This window comes from Mesoplodon bidens (genome assembly GCF_964165515.1).
Source record: "Mesoplodon bidens genome assembly, contig: HAP1_SCAFFOLD_432, whole genome shotgun sequence".
NCBI lineage: Eukaryota > Metazoa > Chordata > Mammalia > Artiodactyla > Ziphiidae > Mesoplodon > Mesoplodon bidens.
In genome coordinates this window covers 142,677-155,265 of record NW_027671653.1, presented here as the reverse complement: position 1 = coordinate 155,265, position 12,589 = coordinate 142,677, and the positions used below count along the sequence as shown (strand labels likewise).

Below are 12,589 nucleotides of genomic sequence, written 5' to 3'. Positions count from 1 at the left end.
TTAAAGCAAATCCCAGATTTCTTTTTCTCAGTGAAAACGTCAGTATCCATATTTCTAAAATGCAAGAACTGCCCTTTTTAAGCTCAACTATGTCATTATCACACATCCGCAAATAATAATGATTCCTTAATATCAACAAATAGCCAGTCAGTTCATGTTTCCTTGATTGTCCTCTAAATGTATTTTTATTTTAATAACCATTATTTATTTGATTGCTGATCCAAACACAATTTCTTTTAAAGTATAGGTTTAAAAGAACTCAGTTTGCTCATTTTTCTTGCAAGTATTTGTCCTTGAATTCAAAGCATTCATCCAGTAGGGTTCCCAACTGTCTGGATTATGCTGATTGCATCCCCTTTCTGCTTATATGTTTATCATGCTCCTTTGGTCCATGTATTTACTGTCAGTTGGTAGATAGATCTAGAGCACTGACATAATTCAGGTGTGATTTTTTTTGTCAAGTTTACTTCATAGATAATACTGATGAATTCCAAAAGGAACTATAAAGTGTCTGTCTTACTGTGACGTTGCAGCCATTAATGATCAATGTCTAGATCCATTAATTTATTAAGGGTACCAAATGGTGATATTCTACTAACTAGATGATTATTCATTTACTAGCTAGAACATTATTTCATCAACTACTTGGTTGCCCTGAGTTACAGTTTAATTAGGAAAGGAAGAATAAATGTTTCTTTTATTTTATTTACCAGTTTTACAAAAAAAGAAAAAACAAGAGAGAGAAAGGTTGACTCTTCCAAAGATGACTAATGAGGTATTTTCTTGCTTTGTTGTTGTTTTCAGTGAGGTTGTTATAAATATCGATGCAGAGATTGTCCCCTCTTAGGTTCACGGATCCTGTTCAAGTTGGCTCCTGAGTCCTTTCCACACAACCACAGTAGTCTTTGAAGTCTTCCCAGCTCTCTTATATGACAAGAGGTACCAGGAACATCTTGTTCGTTTCTTATGCTGGATTTGAAATCAGCTGTTTCTCCAAGGAGACATTATCCACTGTGTTTATTCAAACTTGTGTTCCTTCTAGTTTAACCTTCTCTCGAGACATGATTTTTTTTAAACAAATTACTTACTGAATTTTTCACCTTTTCAAATCTTGCTATTCTCCAATCACTTCATTTCTGAATTTTTCTAATTTCTTTTATGTTTTTCTTAAAACCAGTTTCTATTCCTTTGAAAATTTCTTTTACTTTTTCCGCAATATCAGGCAATAAATTTCATTTGTTCTGTGGACGTGTCTTTCTGTGACGTTTTCAGGATTTGCTGGAACTTTCTTTTCACCCCTCTTTTTTCTTTTTTTTTCTCACTGATTTTCTACAGGATGTGAATGGAATACTCTTCTGTCGCTCATTTTTAAATGAAATAAGTTTCCACTTTAGGAGGGAAACATAGATCAGAATATAATTTCTAGCTTCAGAACTCCAGGGCTCACTATCTTCTATTATTTTCACAACATAATTTTTTTTATTTATTTATTTTTTGCGGTACGCAGGCTTCTCACTGCTGTGGCCTCTCCCGTTGTGGAGCACAGGCTCCGGATGCGCAGGCTCAGCGGCCATGGTGCACGGACCCAGCCGCTCCGCGGCATGTGGGATCTTCCCAGACCGGGGCACGAACCTGTGTCCCAGCAGGCGGACTCTCAACCACTGCGCCACCAGGGAGGCCCCACAACATAATTTTAAAAAATGACCTTAAAATTTCTAAAATCTTCCTCCTCGGCCCTCCTATGCCCATTTACCCAGGCCTCCTCTTTCCTGTCCTTGTTGAGTATGGGGATTTGTTCTGGAATGGTGCTTTGGTTTGATAGGTGTCAAGGTTTCACAGACCCCAGAACACTTGGCATCCTCAGAACATTTCAAAGTTCTTGCACTCAGCTGCAAAGTGGAGCCTGCAACATTCACTCCCGGTTTCTGCCGCTGTTCTCAGTGAGTTTTTCAATCTCAGTGAGTTCGTGAACCATAGTAACCTTTGGCTCTCCTTAAAGAGAGAGAGAGTCCTTCCCTCGTCTTCCTCCCACACACCTTGGGATACACATATGTAGGTCTTTTTCCTGTTGTTGGTTTGTTCCTACCTGGCTGTATGTTGCAGTTAATGTGGACACCTTGTTGTAGATGTTGTCTGTGGGTTTTTGATCTTGCTATCCTAGATGCTTTTCTTTCTTCTTTGTGGGGGTGGGGGGTTGTGTATTTAGGGGAGGGGTGGCATATTCAGGGATAAAGATCTTCTCTGTAGCCACCACCATTTCCCCAGAATCCTCTGCCATTAATATTTAAAACAAAATCATGGGAATCATTATCCGGATCCTTAGGATAATCATTACACTGTATCTGTCTTTTTTCCAGGCTTCAAGCTGCCTGTGGCTCGCCACGTTAGTATACTGACATGACTGGGCAATGCCTAATTTGATGGGCTCTTTCTGTACTACCTTCCTCCTAATCATGACAGTCTTGTACGCTATACATAGTCTTCTTCACTGATAGGGAATTTAGAAAATACAGGAAGCCATGGGTTTAATAGCTGAAAGTGGAATTAATGTGTTCTTTTTCTCAGGTAAAATATCATAAGACTCCTTAGGCCAAAGTTGTAAAATGAAATCGCAACTTTCCTGGAATCATTTTGCAAACGTGAATGCCCACATAAAGTACACTAGGACTTGAATCCAAGGAATAACACATTTTTAGAGCCTCCAAATGTATAAACTTAGTACAATTCTGCATTACTTCTTAAGGCAACTGAAGAAAATAATTTTGTGATCAAATAAATATTGATTTTATTAACAGTTATTTTAAAAGTTTACAAAACTTATAAAAAATGTTAAGGCTCTATCAGCCTCATCAGTTGTTATTTCTTTTCTAGAATCTTGGATTAAGGAACAGTCGTTTGAGGGGAAACATGGTATAAAATGGGAAGATAATCTAACAGTAAAGATAGTTATATCTCTTCCTGTGTGATGAACTACTCCTAAGCTTGGTGGTTTAAAACAGCAGGCACTTTATCTCCTCACAGTTTGTGAATCAGCAGAATGGGCTGGGATCTCCTGGGTGGATCTATCTTGCTTTCACCTGAGGTGACTACTGAGGCTGCCATCATCTGGTTGCTGGACTGGGGCTGGTTGCTTTCACATGTCTGGCCATTGGTGCTGGCTGTGGCCTGTGCCTAGTCTCCACTAGGTTAGCCAGGCTTCCTAACATGTCAGGTTTCCATGAGGACAAGCCCTAAAGCACGAGTACTCTCCAAGCTTCAGCTCTTGATATGCCATTGGGCCAAAGCAAGTCACGTGACCAAGCCCAGGTCAAGGTGGAACAAAACTACACAGGGTGAGAAAACGGGGGGAGGGGCATTTGCACTGGGGGTCAGTAGTCTAACAAACTGCTGCAATAACTCTATAAAGAAAAACACCCCGGAGGACAACTGGTAAAAAATGAATGTGTGCGGGGTGGGGTGGGGTTTGGCATAGGGGGGCAAAGGCAGTAAACAGAGGCTACCAAAATCTGAAGATTCTGGAATTTTTGGAAAATCCACTGGGATTAAAGGAGTTACACAACCATGTTCTGACACCAGAAGAAAGGTGCCAGTTGAGCATCAGGGAAGTCTAGCGCTCTTCCTCCATCGCATCAATTTTCACGTTTCTTTGACTCAGCATATTTGTAGAATGAATCATGACTTTCTATAAATTTTTAATTCAGTTTTTCAAAGAAATAGTGACCTCGCTTCTATCTGCTGTGCCACAAAAATGCCGTAGAAAAAAATTCCTTCTGTTAAATCGCTCACTAGGTGAAACTGTATGTGTAACCTAGTACCAAAGAGGTATTAAGAATCGCCACAGCCGAGCCGGCCCTCCGCATCACGCACCCTATAGCAGCCAGTGGGTGAGCCGGGAGTCGAGGAGGTCACCGTGGGAAGGAGGGGCGCGGGCAGCGTGGCAGCCTCCTTCCGTCTCCGTGGAGCCACCTCTGGCCTCCGGTACAGGGAGTCGTCTGCAGCAGCCAGTGGTGGCCAGCCTTGCAGCGCTGTGTTCTAGGTCAGTAGCTTCCAAGACTCCAGTTGGATTCATTGGAGTAGGCAACGTGGGGAGTCCAGTGGCAAAAGAGCTCATGAAACATGGCTAGCCACTCACCATTGTTGATGTGTTCCCTGATTCATGCAAAGAGCTTCTAGATGCAGATGAACCCTGTAGTGTCTTCTGCAGGGGATGTAGCCGAAAAAGGTGACAGTATTATTACAATGCATCAATGCACTAGAAGCTTATTGTGGAGCAAATGGAATTCAAAAAAAAGTGAAGAAAGACTCACTATTAATAGATTCCAGTACTGTTGATCCTATGGTTTTCGGAGAATTGGCCAAAGAAGTTGAGAAAATGGGAGCGGTTTTCACGGATGCCCCTGTTTCTGGTAGTGTGGGAATGGCTCGATCTGGCCACCTCACACTTAGGATGGGAGGGGTTGAGCTGCTGTGGTACATGGGCTCCCATGTGGTGCATCGTGGAGCTGTTGGGACTGGCCAGGCTTCGAAGATCTGCAAAAACTTGCTGTTAGCTATTAGTAGGATTGGAACTGCTGAAGCTATGAATCTGGGACTCAGGTTAGGGCTTGACCCAAAACTCTTGGCTAAAATCCTAAATACGAGCTCAGGACAATGTTGGTCAAGTGACACTTATAATCCTGTACCTGGGGTGATGGATGGAGTTCCCTCGGCTAATTACTATCAGGGCGGATTCGGAGCAACACTAATGGCTAAGGATCTGGGATTAGCATGAGACTCTGCTACCAGCACAAAGAGCCCAGTCCTTCTGGGCAGTCAAGCCCATCAGATCTGCAGGGATGTTGTGTGTGAAGGGCTACTCAAAAAAAAAAAGACTTCTCATCCGTGGTCCAGTTTTTGCAAGAGGAGGAGACATTCTGAGTTTGCCCTCTGGCTGTGAACACTGAAACATTGAAACCAAACTGTGTCTTGGAGCCCCTTATGGCTCACTCCACAGGAAAATGGGCTTAATCAAAGGTCAACTGTCTGCTTTTGAGTGTGTAGGTCAGGGGTTCCCAACCCCTTGGCCTTGGACGGGTACCAGTCCACAGCCTCTTAGGAACCGGGCTGCACAGCAGGAGGTGAGTCGCAAGCAAGCCAACTAAGCTTCATCTGCTGCTCCCTATGGCTCACATTACCGCCTGAACCTCACACACCCCGCCCCCCCTCCCTGGAAAAATTTGCTTCCAGGAAACCGGTCCCTGGTTCCAAAAAGTTTAGGCACCTCTGGTCTAGGTCACAGTAGATCCTGGGATTTTTCACCCATTCTAAACTGCTTATTCTTTTTATCTATTTAGCAAACATACCATCTGTAATTTTTTTCTCTGCAAGCCACTGATGGTAACTGCTAGCTAGCTAGCTGATTGGCCTTTTTCAAAAGTTTGATTCCTAAGCATCTTCAGCTAAAACGCTGCCTACTTCACTCAGGATATTATTTACTCCACTTTACAAATAAAACTAAAATTGTTTTCAACAGGATAAAATCTATCCTCGAGGAAAGAAAAGAAATTGGTGTGAGAAAAGATATTAGAGAAAGGGGAAGTATAGTGAGTTACTACCTGTGTCCCTCAGAAAATTTGTCCTGTTAAATAACCCAGTGGTGATATTCTTGCATTGAGATTACTGGTTTATTTTCTAGGAGTTGTTAAAGCAAGAGAACTCCTTGCTGCATGTTATGTAATTTGGACTCTGTTACATTATCTTGTTGTGCCCCTCTTGTAACAACTTCCCATACTCAGCAAACTTGTTTTTTTCATATTTTTGCTTCCTTGTCCATTTTTACTGCATATTTTTTGACTTCAAAAGAATGACATCTTTAGAACTGTTTCAGAGCCAACGATGATATGTGCTTTAGATAATTATTACACTATGCTAAATATAACCATATTCTTTTGAATTCAAATAGATTTCTATGCTGATAAAAAAAGAGAGGCACATTTCATCAATGTTTAAATAGTATCCTTCTTCCTCTAAAACTTAAAATAGGATTCAGTCTGATTGCTAAAGGGTTATTTTCTTCAACAACAAGAGCTGACTTAGGCCATTTCTTGGCAGTGGAATCTGAGCATAGAGGTCCCTGTCTGACTGCCCTTTGTTTCTCACTCACAGTATCCTGGGTGAGTGTAATGGACGGGCGTGCCCTTATGACTTAGCCCACTGCTACTGCTCCTGATGAGGGCTAATGGTGTGGGCCACTTTAAATCTTGCCCAGCAAAGTGCTGACATCTGGGGTTTCCTATCAAGTTTACCAGATATTTCACAGTAATTTCATAATTTACACAACATAAAAACACTGATTTTGAGCTTAGGAAAGCATTTCATTTAAACAGATAGAGAACACTACTCTACAAAATGGTTTAAAATTTGTGAGCAATTGCATTAAATAAACTCTAATATAAATTAATCTAATACAAGTAAACTAATAGTTGCAAAGCTACTGGTTGCTTCAGAAGCGGTGGCTACGGATAACTTCAAAGTTGTTTCCTCAATTCATTAAGAGGAGAAACTATTTGCTGTCAGCTTCTTCTTGGGGAAGCTTAGTTTGATGCTGATTCGCGTTATGAATGTATAGGAACCATTACTGGTTCTTCCTTTCCATATTCAGTGCACCATTATACTTCTATCCTCTTAAGATCTGGATATCTGTTACTGCTCCTGTTGGCTGGAGCCTGGGAGGAGGAAAGCTATCAAGAAAAAAGGTCAACAAGTGTTAAAGATTTTTAGCATACCACTGAGACTTTTTATCAACCATAATCATAAGAAATAATAATTAAAATTACTTATAGCCTGGTCAGTGAGACCTTGAGTAAATTGTGGAAGCATCCATGTTTCATACAGTTTCAGGGGATGGATATTTCCTGTTATTAACTCTATATCCTCTTCAACTGGAACAGAGAGACCTTTCTCTGTTGAAGCAGTTTGTCTTTTTCCTGGGCATTTTCAGTTTTCTCTTAGGAGAGACTTGTAAAGCTTACATATACAAACTTACACATACACGTATAAGGCAAAGAAGGGATAGGGCAGTCTTGAGAGGACACGGTTTTGTAGCAGGCGCACAAGACAGAGCTAATACTCCCTGATTGCATTTGCCTCCCTAGCCCCATCTCCTTTGTGGAAAGCATCAGCATTCTGACTGGTCTCTGCACCCCACTAACTGGACGGAACACTGCATTGGCATTCTTAGGGAGCACTGATGGTCCCTCCGGAAACTGTGGTTAGAGCTTGTGCAGCCAAAGTGCACAGGAAAGAATCAAATATACTTCAGATAACATGCTTACTCTGTTTTGCTTAATTAGCACTTACTCCCTGTAAGAGGCTGATTTCTGCTTTGACAGGGAGTAATCGAACTCGGTATTCACGCAAACCATAAAATTAAAGTTAACATACCTCAGCTTTTCATCCTACTGGAAGAAATGTATGAAATCTAAAGTTATTTTTTAATTGCTGCTGTTTAGAATGCCTGAAGCCCATTTGCTGAACTTGTTAAAGAGCAGTGTTAATGAGGGTATTTTTCGTTTCTTTCTTTTCCGACCACAGCATGAATTCTCAGCCCAAAGTGTGCCCTGTTTCCCACAATAGAGACAGGGGGAAAAGTGCGAGTCTCTCACCACAAAGCATGAGACAACTACAAATACTTCTCTCCCAGAGTTAACATTGATGAGAGTCTTTGTGGAAAAGAACTTCCTGTTTTTGCGGGAATACAGTAGAAATGCAAGATGTATTCTCCACAATTTCACTATTGGAAAAATAATTTCATAGTCTCTCTCTCTCTCTCTCTCTCTCTCTCTCTCTCTCTATATATATATATATATATATATATATATATATATATATATTTTTTTTTTTTTTGCGGTACGTGGGCCTCTCACTACTGTGGCCTCTCCCGTTGTGGAGCACAGGCTCTGCACACGCAGTCTCAGCGGCCCTGGCTCACAGGCCCAGCTGCTCCGTGGCATGTGGGATCTTCCCAGACCGGGGCACGAACCCGTGTCCCCTGCATCAGCAGGCGGACTCTCAACCACTGCGCCACCAGGGAAGCCCCATAGTCCATATTTTTTATTGGTCTTCTTAAAAACATACACAGTGTTTACAATAAGGAGTAAAAGAGAAGATTTTCAATGTGATATTTCAAGGAGCATTTTGTAAAGGCAGGATCCAGTGCCAACTTTGGAAAATTAACACACACCTATGAGATCAAAGAGTCACCTGCAAAAAATTTTATTATGTTTTTCTTTCATACTAGTTTCCTAAAGGTGCATTGTTACTTCTTGGTAACGTAATAGTCAGAAAATACAGCAAATAGTTCCTCCTCTTAATGGTGGCCATTTGAGGAAGAAGTAGCTCTTACATAAGTGTCTAGTGACCTTATCTCTTTTGATACAGTACCTCTTGGTTTCAGAGGCTTGCACAGATTTCCTCTAAATGAATAAACTTAGTAAGATTTTTCTAACTATCAGTCTAAAAGTAGATTTAGAAATCTACTTCTGAAGCAGTTTTGTTAAGTAATTATTGGTCAGTTCTCTTTCTGATTGGTACTTCTTTCTGCAAAACAAATCCCTGTACTTAGAACAATTAATACCACCATCCCTGGCTCCTTGATTATTACACAGTGATGTTTCTTGAGAAAAAAGCTTACCCTTTTTGGGGGGAAACTTCAGTCCCTGAAGTAATACTTCATTAAAACTAGATCTGCTTCTAATGCCAGTGTGATGCAGATCAGTATCCCCTTTCTTTTGACTTTCCAGGATGTGTGAAGAGAATGGTATGGTTTGGTTTAGGAAGGGTTGTAGCTTAAGAGGATTGCATTATGTTTCTGTGTCACTTTGGGGGATTTTATTTCAATATTATATCCTGTTCTGTAAAAACACCCTAGTCATTCTCTTACTTATTATTAAATAATTAAACGCTGCCCTTTGTTTACTTTCCCCCTCTGATCAGAAGACTCCTCTCCACTCTAGGCCTTGATCTGAGTTCCCATTCATCAGCTTGTAGTAGCTACACTTCTGGTTTCTGAAGTCAGACAGATATGGGTCCCATTTCTGTCTTCATCAGTTATAATTTAGCCTCTGATATATGCATACCAGAGCTGGGAGTGACAAACATTTTGCTTCTCCTTATTTTCCCAGGGTTCTGTGCATTTTAATAGAGGATCACAATATTTGAAGTAGAGCTGGGATGGGGTGGAACGAAAGAGCAGGAAAACATGCTTTTAGGAAGGTCTGATATACAAATCACATGGAGGTAACTGCTTGAGGGAAAACCACCCCTATCTGAGTATTGTCAATAAAGTAGCACAGGGAGGCAAACGAATCAATTGTTCACTAAAAAATATTCTTCTTTAGAAGAATAAAATTCACAAGAAAGCCTCATTGCAAATAAAATATATTTGTTTTCCTAAAGGAAGATATTTGGAAAGTCGTAGTAAATACCTCTTTTGACCTTCTGTGTCCCTAGTGTTCTATCTCCACTAAGTTTTATGAACACTACATAGAGGAGGAGGCTGAGTCTCAAAGGCCATAAGTAAGAGATGGATTTCAGAGCCTTTGCAAGGTCCTTTATGCCCCATGACTTCCCATTGCTTGTGCTTTTCATCCAGATAGGTGCTTAGGATACCAGAATGAATACATCTCTTTCGAGAGGTTTTTAACAGACATTAGATCCTAAACAAGTACAACACCTAACAAATAGAACAGAATGCTTTATTTAAAGCAGAAACAGAATAAATGCTCACCTAGTATCATTTAAATCCCCATTAAATTATTTTTTGAATCAACATGTTTATATTTGAGGGTATTTTCTTATTTTTTTCTAGTTCCCTTTACTTGCACCTCCTTTCTTTTTCACTTTTCCCAACTGAAATGTTTATGGTTTCAAAAGTAATTACTTCTTGAAGAAAGTTTTCATGTATACTAAGTGCTACCTAATGGAAGCCATAGCATAGAGTCTGCTAGCGTTTAGAGTGGTATAATACATAGCCAGGTTGAATCAAGTGGGAGAGAAGGTTCATCATTCTTTTAAACTGGCAGTGTTGCCAGAGGTGGATTAATATGCTCTTTGAATCTCTTATGTGCTGTAAGTCTCCTTGATCACAATCACTGTGTTAATGGTTGAGGTTTTGAATTAGTGGTGTCTCCTGGGCTCAGCTGGGCCAAGTCCCTTCACCTCTCTGGCCATATTAGGTGATGGTTTTCTCATTTCAATACATGATCTATGTTAGAGGGAGTGTTGACTATACCAGACTTTTAACGTGGGCACCCAGAAAGTGGAAGAATCTCTCTACTGGTGATGAATCATAACTCTTTTCATTGTGAATATAGTCCTTCCCTTAGGTAAGGTAGGAACACCATGAGAAATAGAAAGTTCTCGGGTGTCTGTGGAAGCTGGAGTGCTCTCGACCTGTCAGCTCACTGGCAGAGCAGGCTTCGTCCAGACACTAGAGAACAAAATGTGAAATTGGCACCAGCCAGCCTCTCCATTGCACAGGATATCCCTATTTAAATTTGACAATCGGGATATTTTATAATTTGAAATTCTTGTCATCTGGTTTTCTTTAGTTTTTTCTTTGGGTTGAAAAGACTGAGAAGCTTGTTAAAAAATCTGGAATTCTGACGGTGAGGCTTAACCAGATCTATTGAGTCATCAATCAGCAAACATTGACCAATGCTTACCATTCCCTCAGTTACTATACTAAGGACCCAGACACGTCTCAGATAGTGGCCTTGCTCATTCACTGTATTTACAGTACTTTTTTCTAAATGTAACCAGAGCTCAGGTAAAGACAAGACATTGATTTGAGTCTGAAGTAAACAAAGCTGACTGGTCTGACCCCTTCAGTTTCCAGAATTCTTTTGTTTCAGGTAGTAATTTTCCCAGACCAATAGAACAAAGTCCTATCGTCTATTTATTTAATATTTTATCACAATAGTCCTTGCCCCTTTGACCTCTAGTGAGGAAACTTGCATAAGAAACTAAAATATGCTTAGGTTCTATGGGTAAGTGCAGATAATGATATGAATGAAATTGAAAATGAAAGCAAAGGTAGAAAAGCCAGTTCTGAATAGATGAAGTAAGACAGAGGTATTTGAAAAATCAAGTAGAAAAGATACAATAAGGAATGGAGAGCTTCTGGAAGTTTTCCAATAGGTGAGGGGTTGGTACATCATTTTCTTTTAATAACATGTCTGGCAGTTGTATGCCAGAGAAAGTTATAAGGGGGTTGACTATGTGCATGAAGTCCAGTGAGAACACTGTTTCTGTAGGCCACTGACGGTGTTCTGAGTGTACATTCTATAGTACTAGAAATTAAGTTAGGAAACAAAGGGTAATCTGATGTCATTTTAAATGACATTTCACAAATGATTAGAGAGCTAAAAGGTGTCTTTTTTCACTCAGCCAACACGTTGAGCACGTACTATGGGGCAAGCACTGTGCTTATGGGTAAGAGATAAAAGAAAAAATAAAGGCCAGAGGAACTCAAAAGAGAGTGTGAGAGATGCATAAACAACTCATTACAATCAAATAGGGAGAGGCTATTAAATAAATAGATCATAAAAATGTAACTTTGTAAAACAGAACTTAGAGTCACTAACCCTGCTAATAGGGGATATTAAAGAGAATGCCAACAATGAGGGGGTTTGGAATTAGGTTTTGAATGTCAGTAGGAATGTTCCACGTGGAGAGAAGGTCAGGGGCATACCAGGCAGAAGGAACATCCTGGACTTGAGAACCAACACAATATGTTTAAGTGATTGTAACTGAGATTTTTTTGACTAGAGCGTAGGGTATAAGTTGCCAAATGGTAGAAAATAGAGTATAAAAGTTAGGCTGGAATAAAAGTATAAAGTGTCATAATTCTTATGATGAAAGTTAGGTGTTTTCCTACAAAATGGGTTACTTATAAATATTTTAAAAATAGAGACTGCTGTGTAAGGCTTGAAAAAGCACTAAATCAGAGTTGTACAGAGCTCAGGCTTAGTGGTGAAAATTTCTGTATTTTGTTTTCCAGGTTGGATACTGTTACAATTCTTCAACATTTCTTTTTCCTAAGTAAAGGCATCTGGTGAAAATATGGGATCCATTTTATCCTGGGGAAGTTTTGTCTTAACCTTTCTTCTATGTATTTTTCCTATTTAAAATGCTTTTGCAGAATCTAATCGTACGAAGTTCGGATACTTGAAGTATCTGCTCATATTCTGTCTTGGACATAATGGGAATAATTGGGAAGTCTTCTCTAATTTTGAGACTACCATGACTACTCTCTTATGTTGGTTATTCCTGTAGATGAACCAATTTTAGGTTCATCTGAGTGATTAGTTAAACTTACTCCTCACAGATTGATTCAGCAGGTCTGAGAAGATATCTCAGAATATGTATATAGAGAGATAAACAGTAAGAAATTACAGTAAGCACAAAAACAGATAAAGATCATTCATAATTCTTCATAAGATCTTATTTTCTCTCATTTCTCTCTTATTTTTTTCATAACTTTTCTTTAATCATATGAAAAAGAAGGGAATTTACATGGAATAACAAAAGATATGCAAAACTTAAGGAA

At 39.8% G+C, this 12,589-nt stretch overlaps 1 pseudogene across 1 annotated transcript; it reads left to right on the top strand.

Annotated features, from left to right (window-relative positions):
- The first annotated feature begins 763 nt into the window (after positions 1 to 763).
- Positions 764 to 6,609, top strand: LOC308611217 (3-hydroxyisobutyrate dehydrogenase, mitochondrial-like; annotated as a pseudogene). Its single transcript has 2 exons — positions 764 to 775; positions 3,875 to 6,609. The product of its transcript is annotated as a 3-hydroxyisobutyrate dehydrogenase, mitochondrial-like (transcript).
- The last annotated feature ends 5,980 nt before the right edge of the window (positions 6,610 to 12,589 follow it).